Source organism: Delphinapterus leucas, chromosome 12 (assembly GCF_059928025.1).
Source record: "Delphinapterus leucas isolate spDelLeu-1000000601 "Yukka" chromosome 12, BTC_Dleu_Yukka2, whole genome shotgun sequence".
Classification (NCBI taxonomy): domain Eukaryota; kingdom Metazoa; phylum Chordata; class Mammalia; order Artiodactyla; family Monodontidae; genus Delphinapterus; species Delphinapterus leucas.
In genome coordinates this window covers 77,016,018-77,024,941 of record NC_143140.1, presented here as the reverse complement: position 1 = coordinate 77,024,941, position 8,924 = coordinate 77,016,018, and the positions used below count along the sequence as shown (strand labels likewise).

Below are 8,924 nucleotides of genomic sequence, written 5' to 3'. Positions count from 1 at the left end.
GGTGGGCCTGGTCAGGATGTTTCCTGTGAGCTAAACAAAGGTAATTTAGCTTAATGCTCAGGCATGAGAGGCAGGGTTCCCTGAGATGGGCCATTCTGTCTACTTTAAGCTACAGGCAACATCTCTTTAGTGATTAACTTGTAGCAAAAGCAATAGAATACAAAGGTTAAAGTAAAACAAAAAAAAAACCAGATCCAATATGGAGTCAGACTTGTTCTTCCCTATTACATAAGGAGAAATTGTAGGAGCGTTGGAGCCAGCATGCAGCCAACTAGAGGTGATGTAAAGGTTCCGAGTAGCCTGTCCCAGAAGAAAGTCAGAAATGTGCAAGGACCAGGCCAGGGGACTGGACCATTGTCTCCTAGTTCTGCTCTTCTTCCCATGAGGCTGAGTGAAGGGAAGAGGAACTGGAATTGAGTAGTGAAGGACCAAGTGGGAATAGTGAATTCTCAGGGATTGTGGTGTGAATGCAGTTTACATTTTGATTATGGTGTCCATATGGAAGGTAGCTGAAAGAGGCTGGGGCATGGAACAGCTCAGCAACTGGAAGCTGTCATGTCAAAGAGCTGCTTTCTTGGTGTGCGATACGTAGCTATGAGCAGCCACAAGAATTGTGATCACAGGGAGGACTTTTACCACTGAGGGTTCAGGCATGGAGTCTGGATGCAGCCGATTCATGTGTGCGGCTGAGGTGAAATGGGCATAATGTTGATAGGACAGGAGCAAAGTCTAAATTGAGAAAAAATCACTCCCTCAGGTTAGAAAATATCAAAAAATATGAATATAAAAATGAGTGATAAGAATTGATAAGTTATTGCCTTGAGTTGCACTTAGAGTCAAATTGTATTGGAGTCCCATCTAGCACATCCATCTTACAGTTCTTTTCTGGGAGAGTTATTCTTTTACCAGCATTTATGAATGCACTATGCTATGAAAAAACATACTTACTGAAGAGAATTTTAGCCTCCAAGCCTGACTAACTCAGGACTCCATCTTTAAAAAGCTGTAAAATGAAACAAAAGTGACAGACCAACTGCGTGGAAGGCTAAAGGGTCAAAGCATTTGTGAGATTGCCAATTTTAGAACCATACTCCATGGCAGGAGATGAAAAAGTATGTTTTTCCATGTGAATCATAGCAGTACAGTTTTATAGACTACCTTAGGATTCGCTACTACTGAAAACAAGGATAGTAACACGAGCTTGAAACTCTAAGTAGGAGCCAGCTAAGGAGAAAGCCAAATTGAAATAAGTGAAGAGTAACTAAAACCCCTGGGAAATCTTATCTAAACTCCGGGCTGCACACCCACCCTGACAAGCTCCCTAAGCTTTGTAGGCAACACCAACCTAGTCTTAACATTGCCTCAGCCAATGCGCAGCCTGCTTGGCTAGGAGAGTGATTTCAGCCATTAGAAGAAGAAGTTCAATTCTTCAACAGAGAGAATTTCTCTGTCCTCCAAACATCCTGTAGGAACTCTTGTTATAGATCTTTTAGTTTGTTTTACCATTATTTTCACAAAATGCACTTATTCTGGGAATAGAGTGACAGTAAAAAAAGAAAAAAAAGGAAGAAATCAATTTATATTTCCTACAACCTCTGAACATAAATCACCTTCACAGTGTTGTTGGTTTGCCTATTTTATAACAAATCACCTATAGTTTAATAACAAAAATAAAAGCACATCCTGTAATGCTCTAAACTTATAAGTAGAAGCATTACGAACAGTTCTCCCTCAGGAAATATGGGATGACTTACTCTAAAATAGAAATACCCTTGTCTGGACTAAAGGCATGCCGTGTGCAAATTATTCCTGTAGTGGCAACACTCAGCTGTCTGATCTCTCATCATTGTCCCCATCCTTTGGGCTTTCTGCCATCCCTGTATTTATCTGCTCGGTTTTTAATTCCTTCAAGTCATTGGCACTACTGCGGTTCAAAGTGAGCTGTTTTTATAATCCTTTATGAAACAAAAGCTGGGCTAGTAGTGGTCAAGTTTCATAAGAAAAACCATTGAGGAAATGCCAGTGGGAAATTGGACATCACCTAACATAGTCCCAATGGTCCTGCTTTAATATCATCACAAATGTTGGAAAATTGACTTCATTTTGTGCCAACAACAAATCTACATTAAAAACAGCAATGACCATAGGCATTCAGAATGATGGGCTGACTTCACTGAGGGTATTGTGTCCTAGAATCATGCTTCCATGTGGGAAGAAAGTGGTAACTCCTGTAGGGCCTCTGAACTGGGGGTTTTCGATTACTCCTGTTGGCAATTACTGACGACCTCCCTCCCTAAGTAAGCAGGGTCAAGACTGATTTCAAGCTCTGCAACTGAGAGTGGGTCATGATGGCGCTTGGTTAGGGGGCACAGAGCAAAGTGGAACCAAAGTTTGTGTTATGGGGTAAGGCAGGCCCAAGAAGCCAGGGACCCGGTCAGGTCTAGAAAACGGGTGAAGAGCAAAAATGGGAACCAAATCAACAGCTTTGCAGTTTGGGTCAGAGGAGCATGAACAACTGGGCTTGGGAGCCTGGAGATTTACCTGAGCAGAAGAACTCAGGGCTATAGCTCTCTATGGAGTGTCTGTGGCAGAGCAACTGGGAAGCAGAGGAGCCATTATGGGCTGTAAGAGGTTCAGTCATGAACAAACTAGTCACAATCATCTCGGTGCATTTTTAGAATGAAATAAGATAATGTACGTGACAGTACTTTGGAAAGTGTAATGCAAATGGGAGGTGTCATTATTATTGTCATTAACGTCATTATCGTCATCACAAAGCCCAGAACATCTAATAAGTCTACACACTGGAAAAGAATGAAGAAAAAAAAATAAGAATCTGATTCTTTACTCAACAATTTAGATGCTAAATATCTGGCACAGATGTAATTAGAAGTAAAATGATTTCATTAATGTGTACAAAACCTAAATTAAAAATGTATCTCATGTACAAGTTTAGGGAAAATTTATATTAGGGTGGAAGGCTAAGGCAGGTACATCTGTGGACCTAACGTGTTAAACAATGTCCAAGTACAATAGGTAGCGCTTCTGTGAAAAATGTGGGAAGACTTCACATATCAGGAGAGATTTCAGAATCTTTTTAAACTCTATGAAAGCCAACTTTATGGTCCAAGTGAAAGCCTGCACATTGTCAGATCACATATTTTTACACACAGAATGTTCTCCATTTCTTTTGATGTGTTCTGTCCTGGCTAATGAAAGTGAAACTCCTTAAGGGCAGACCCTAATCTTCCCTGATCTTGCGTGCTGCCAGGAAAGTGCTAAGTACTCTGTAGGTATCTAATGAGTACTTGTTTGATTACAGCTGAAGTAGCAGTGTACTCAGAGCAAGGCCAAGTCTTGACCAAGGACAGAGCCTAAGTACAGTGAATGAGCAGAGTAAATAGGAAACAGGAGACAAAATAGGATACAGGAAAAAAAGAAGTGAACCAAACGAGGCCTTTGAAAAATGGTTTAAAAAAATAACCTTTTAGATTTGTACAAAGCCACCCTGAACTTTCTAGAATGAAAGAATAAAACAATGGGCTGAAAAAAACAGATACAGGGGCTATTAAGTGGGCTGGGGGAAGGGTAGGATATTTTCAAAGGTATGAAGTCCAGCAAGAAGAAATTATAGGATGGACAAGGGATTGAGGAGGAAAGTGCTACGCAGAGGAATCTGACATCCAGGTGAACTTGCAGATCAAAGGATAGAGAAGACAAGAGAATGAAGTGTGCTATTTGTGTAATAGGCTGTTAAAGCAAAATTCTCTCTGCCTCAGTTTTGGTTGAAACCCCAAAGAAGGCAGGCAAAACTGAGGTGCTAAGTACCCCTTTCCTATTTCAAAGTATGATGATACATCCTCTATGCAGGAATTATACGGGGAATAAAAGACAAGCCAAAAAAATCTAGTGGTAGATAAGAGGTTGAGGTTACAAAGAGGCAGGCCTGGTTTGGGAGATAATTTCTTCAGAAGTAGCTACTTGAGTGTAGTGGCATTCTTTCCCACTCCATCCCTACCAGAGGTCAGGAAAGGAGTGTACTTGTGCTTATTCCTCACATCAAGCAGAGACAGGTGAGCTTCAAGAAAGCCACTTGGAAAGCTTAACTTGGAAATCTAGAGTTTGTGAGCTTCAGAGACTGGTACCAGGCCCACATCTAAAAAAGCAAAAAGGCGAGGTGGTGGCTGTCCAGCTGTCCAGGACAGCACAGCAGAAAGGGCTGCACTGGGAGCGGCTGGACTTGTGCTGAAGGTGGAAATGTGGAGAGAGCTGGCCTGGAGTTATTTGGATCCTGCCCAAGAGGCTCACCTGGAGGAGTAATAGGACTCCAGCAGCATCCAGCTCAGACAGCATCAGTGCCATATCATGGTCTTATCCATCAAGTAAACCTGTCCTGGTTTCACCAGTCCTCTCTCCTACTCACTCCATTTCTAGGGAGAAGGGAAAGGCTACCTAGAGAAAGGTGGCGGTGGAAAAGCATAAGGAAGGGAAGTGGAGAGAGGGCTACCTAAGCAACCTACCACCCAGTACCTTTCCCCACCATAGACCCAGGAGAAGAAAATAAGTGAGTCAGTCTAGTAGTGAGAAGTTTTTCATGTGAAAAACTTGCAGGAGTCAGCGGCAGGAGCGGTTTCGGCCTTGGCTGGAGACCAAGGTGAAGGCAACGGCGACGTGGGGCACGTGAGGCAGCGGCCGGCGGAGGAGGCGGCCCCGGGGGACCCCGCCGACCAAAGGAATTTGCAAACTTGTAAGCAAAACATTTCTCTAAGAAAATTTTGGGTTTCAGAAATTCTGGATAACAGGGCAAACCAATTCAGTCACCATGAGTAGGAGCTTCGTCACTTGCCTGCTGGAGGAGATCCACAACCACTCCACGTTTGTGAGGAAGATCTGGCTCACGGTATTGATCTTCTTCCGGATTGTCCTTAACAGCCATAGAAGGAGAATCCATCTATTACGACGAGCAAAGCAAATCTATGTGCAACACAGAGCAGCCAGGCTGCGAGAATGTCTGCAATGATGCCTTAGCACCCCTCTCCCACATGCCCTTCTGTGTGTCAGATCATCCTGGTGGCGACCCCCTCTGTCATGTACCTGGGCTATGCCATTCATAAGGTTGCCAAAATGGAGCACGGTGAAGCAGACAAGAAGGCTCATCGGAGCAAACCCTATGCAATGCATTGGAAACAGCACCAGGCTCTGGAAGAAACAGAAGAGGACCATGAGAAGGATCCCACGATGTATCCAGAAATGGAATTAGAAAGTGAAAAAGAAAATAAAGATCAGAACCAATCTAAACCTAAGCATGATGGGCAATGGCGGATTCGGGAGGACGGGCTCATGAAAATCTACCTGCTGCAGCTGCTGGCAAGGACCATGTTTGAGGTGGGTTTTCTGATCAGGCAGTACTTTCTGTATGGCTTCCAAGTCCACCCATTTTATGTGTGCAGCAGGCTTCCTTGCCCTCATAAGATAGACTGCTTTATTTCTAGACCCACTGAAAGGACCATCTTTCTTCTGATAATGTATGGTGTTACAGGCCTTTGCCTATTGCTTAACACTTGGGAGATGCTTCATTTAGGATGTGGGACAATTCGAGATTCACTAAACAATAAAAGGAGGGAACTGGAAGATCCAGCTGCTTATAATTATCCTTTCACTTGGAATACACCATCTTCTCCCCCTGGCTATAACATTGCCATCAAACCAGATCAAATCCAGTACACCGAACTGTCCAGCAACACTAAGATTGCTGACAAGCAAAATAAGGCCAACATCACCTGGGAACAACAGTACGGCAGCCATGAAGACAACTTCCCAGCTGACCTGGAGACTCTGCAGAGGTAAATCAAAATGGCTCAGGAACGCCTGGATCTGGCAATCCAGGCCTACAATCACCAAAACAACCCCCATGGTCCCCGGGACAAAAAAGCTGGGTCCAACAAAAGCAGTTCTAGAAGCAAATCAGGGAATGGGAAGACCTCCGTCTGAATTTAATCTTGGCTGGGCTTAAAACTTGTGCTTTTCATAGTTCATGGTAAGCAGTGGCTCACTGAATAATGACTTCCACTGAGTAAACATTTGGCTGTGGTTATTTTCAGGGACACTGTTAGCTCATGATCCAAGCTCAGGGGACTCTGAAGGTGGGGCTGGGACAGGGGGAAGAAAAAGGGGAACACAGTGTTCCTGGACACATGTTCCAGCAATATAGTTGCAGAATTTTACATTTGTGTCTTCCAGATCTGGAAAAGAACAGATATATTTAAATCATTCTCGTTGAACAGTTTTTGTATGTACAGTATTATGGTACTTCTTTTTTGTATGAGAACTTTTTTTTATATTATTACATTGGACCACTGTAGTTATACTTTTATATTAAAGGGGGAAAAATCCTTAAGATAAAAAAAAAAAACACTCGCTTTTCTGTGGCCCTAAAGCTTTGTAACTATGGCCAATGGATAAAAGTTGCAGGGGCAATATTTATATATCAATATAAGGAAGGACATGCTTTTTTAGATTGAATAGATTTGACATACAACATTGTGCAAATTTTAGGTATATGATATGCTAATTTGATACATTTATATATTGTAATATGATTGCCATTGTAGCAATATTTAGCACCTCTATCATGATACATAATTATTCCTTCTTTTTAGTGGATGGGATAGTTAAGTTTTAGTCTCTTAGCAAGTTTGATGATTGTAGTACACTATTGTTGTCTCTATTCATTATACTGTGCTTTGGATCTCTACAGCTTATTTTCTAGTTTGTTTTCTTGAGAAACATCAGTCTTTTCCCCCTGTCCCCCACCTCCTGGTATCCAACACGTTACTGTTTGTTTTTTATGAGGTTGACTTTTTTAGATTCCACACTTAAGTGATGTCATAGAGTACTTGCCTTTCTCTATCTGACTTAATCTCACTTAGCATAATGTGCTCAAAGTTCATCTGTCACAAATGGCAGCAGGATACCCTCTTTCCTCATGTCTAAATAATATTCCATTGTGTGTATATATATATGTGTATATATATATATATATATATACGCACACACATACATATATACACACACACACATATATATATCACATCTTTTTCTTAACAAAATACCAAACTTCAGCATCAGAATTTGCTGAATTTCATCTCATGAGGAGTTCCTAGCATCATGGTAAGAGCAGATTTCCAGAATGGTTGCAGGATCTTCCTAATTTGTTTACTGTTAAGACTCTATGAGTAAAATTCATAAGACTTTGTTCCGGCCTTTCTTCAAGTACTGGATTTAACTTTACAGGACATGGTGGTGATTTCAAACTGCGTAATAAAAGTTTAGGTCTTCATTATATAAAGTTGTCGTAAACATTTAATGGCCCCCAGAAATACTTAGGAAAATAATTTGGCCTGCTCTTGGTTAGAAATCATGCTCTGAAATACAGCCGGGTGGCTAAGTATTTACAAAGTTTTCTCCTTGACTTCCAAGTTCTCCCTCCAGAAATTCTCTGTATTTAACAGCATCATTTCATTGAAACTGATCCAGGGTGGTGACCTTCAAAATGAGGATCATTTATCCCCCATGTGCTGCATTGTTCTTATGCTCCTCCCTCTTCACAGTCACTGTTGATTTCACCTACCTTAGTAAAATCGAAAATTGATAAGACATAAAGAGAACACCCTGGCATTTGTCACCATATTTAAATTACCATAGGATCCTATATGTCTGCCAAGGTGGAAGCAACCAATAGAGTAATGGTAGGGTTCAAACACCACCCCAAGGGGAGCCAGGCAGCAGAGGACCCCAGATGCCTTCCCTTCCTTCTGTTGCTTCAGCAGCAGTGCCAGGCCAATCTCAAGGCCTATTTGTGAAAACACATTTCCCTGCATCCTATAACCATGACAAGTACAACAGGATGCTCATTTATTTAAAATGACAGTTCCGACAGAAGTTATACGTTTCTCACTATTGATATAGGCAATGGAGTGGATGAGAAACAAACAAGAATCTTAGCCTCAGTCAACTTGTTGAATTCTTCCGTAAACATATTCTGAGTTCTGATTATGTGTTGAGCACAGTTCTGGGCTCTATGAGAGAGGCAAAATAGAAATCAGACATGATCCCCTATACTTTAAATTAATCTAAATAAGGGGCCAAAATCAAAGTCAGTGTTCAAGAAGAATGCTAAGCATTACCGGAATTCAGTAAAGAAGAAACATTAATTTAGTTTTTATCTGCAGAATCAGTTGGCATGATAGGTATGTAATTTACCCGCTCTTTTTTTACTCCCATGAATGATCTTGCATTTGATTCAACAAGCTTTTGTAAGATGCCTATGATATTTCATCTACAAGATATTTGTCAGGAATGTGTATATATTATGGGTACTTTGATTTTCAAATATGCATTGATTCAAAATTGTTTATTTTATATATAATTTAAATAACGTATGTGTGCCAGCATTGTCAACGTAAGGATAAAGTCTTTTATCAAGCCAACACTCTATCTGTGAAGGTGTTTTTGGAGGTTATATCTTCTCCTTTTTCTACTTTTACTATTGTAGAAAGAGTCAGAGTGTTTAAGCCATAAAGACATGAATTCAAATCCCAACTTTACTACCTACTAATTGTATATTCTTGGGCAAATTTTTTTATCTTCTTTGCGTATTAATATAAAGTAACATAAATAAAATGCTTGGCATATGTGGGTCAATGATTTTTGTAGCTGGATGATGTACATGGGCTTCATTGTACCATTGTTTATGTTTGAAATTTTCTTAGTAAAATAGCTTCTCTGGTTCTCACTACGGGCACCCTCATTCTCTGGGTTATTTGGATTTGAAGACATGAAGTCAATGTGGGTATTGTCCACAGCTAACCCTTGTTAATTCTTCCCCTAAAATGTCCCTGACATCCTCTCCTTTTTTCCATGAC

The 8,924-nt window shown here is 41.0% G+C and overlaps 1 pseudogene; it reads left to right on the top strand.

Annotated features, from left to right (window-relative positions):
* The first annotated feature begins 2,986 nt into the window (after positions 1 to 2,986).
* On the top strand, positions 2,987 to 6,115 carry LOC111169015 (gap junction gamma-1 protein-like; annotated as a pseudogene).
* The last annotated feature ends 2,809 nt before the right edge of the window (positions 6,116 to 8,924 follow it).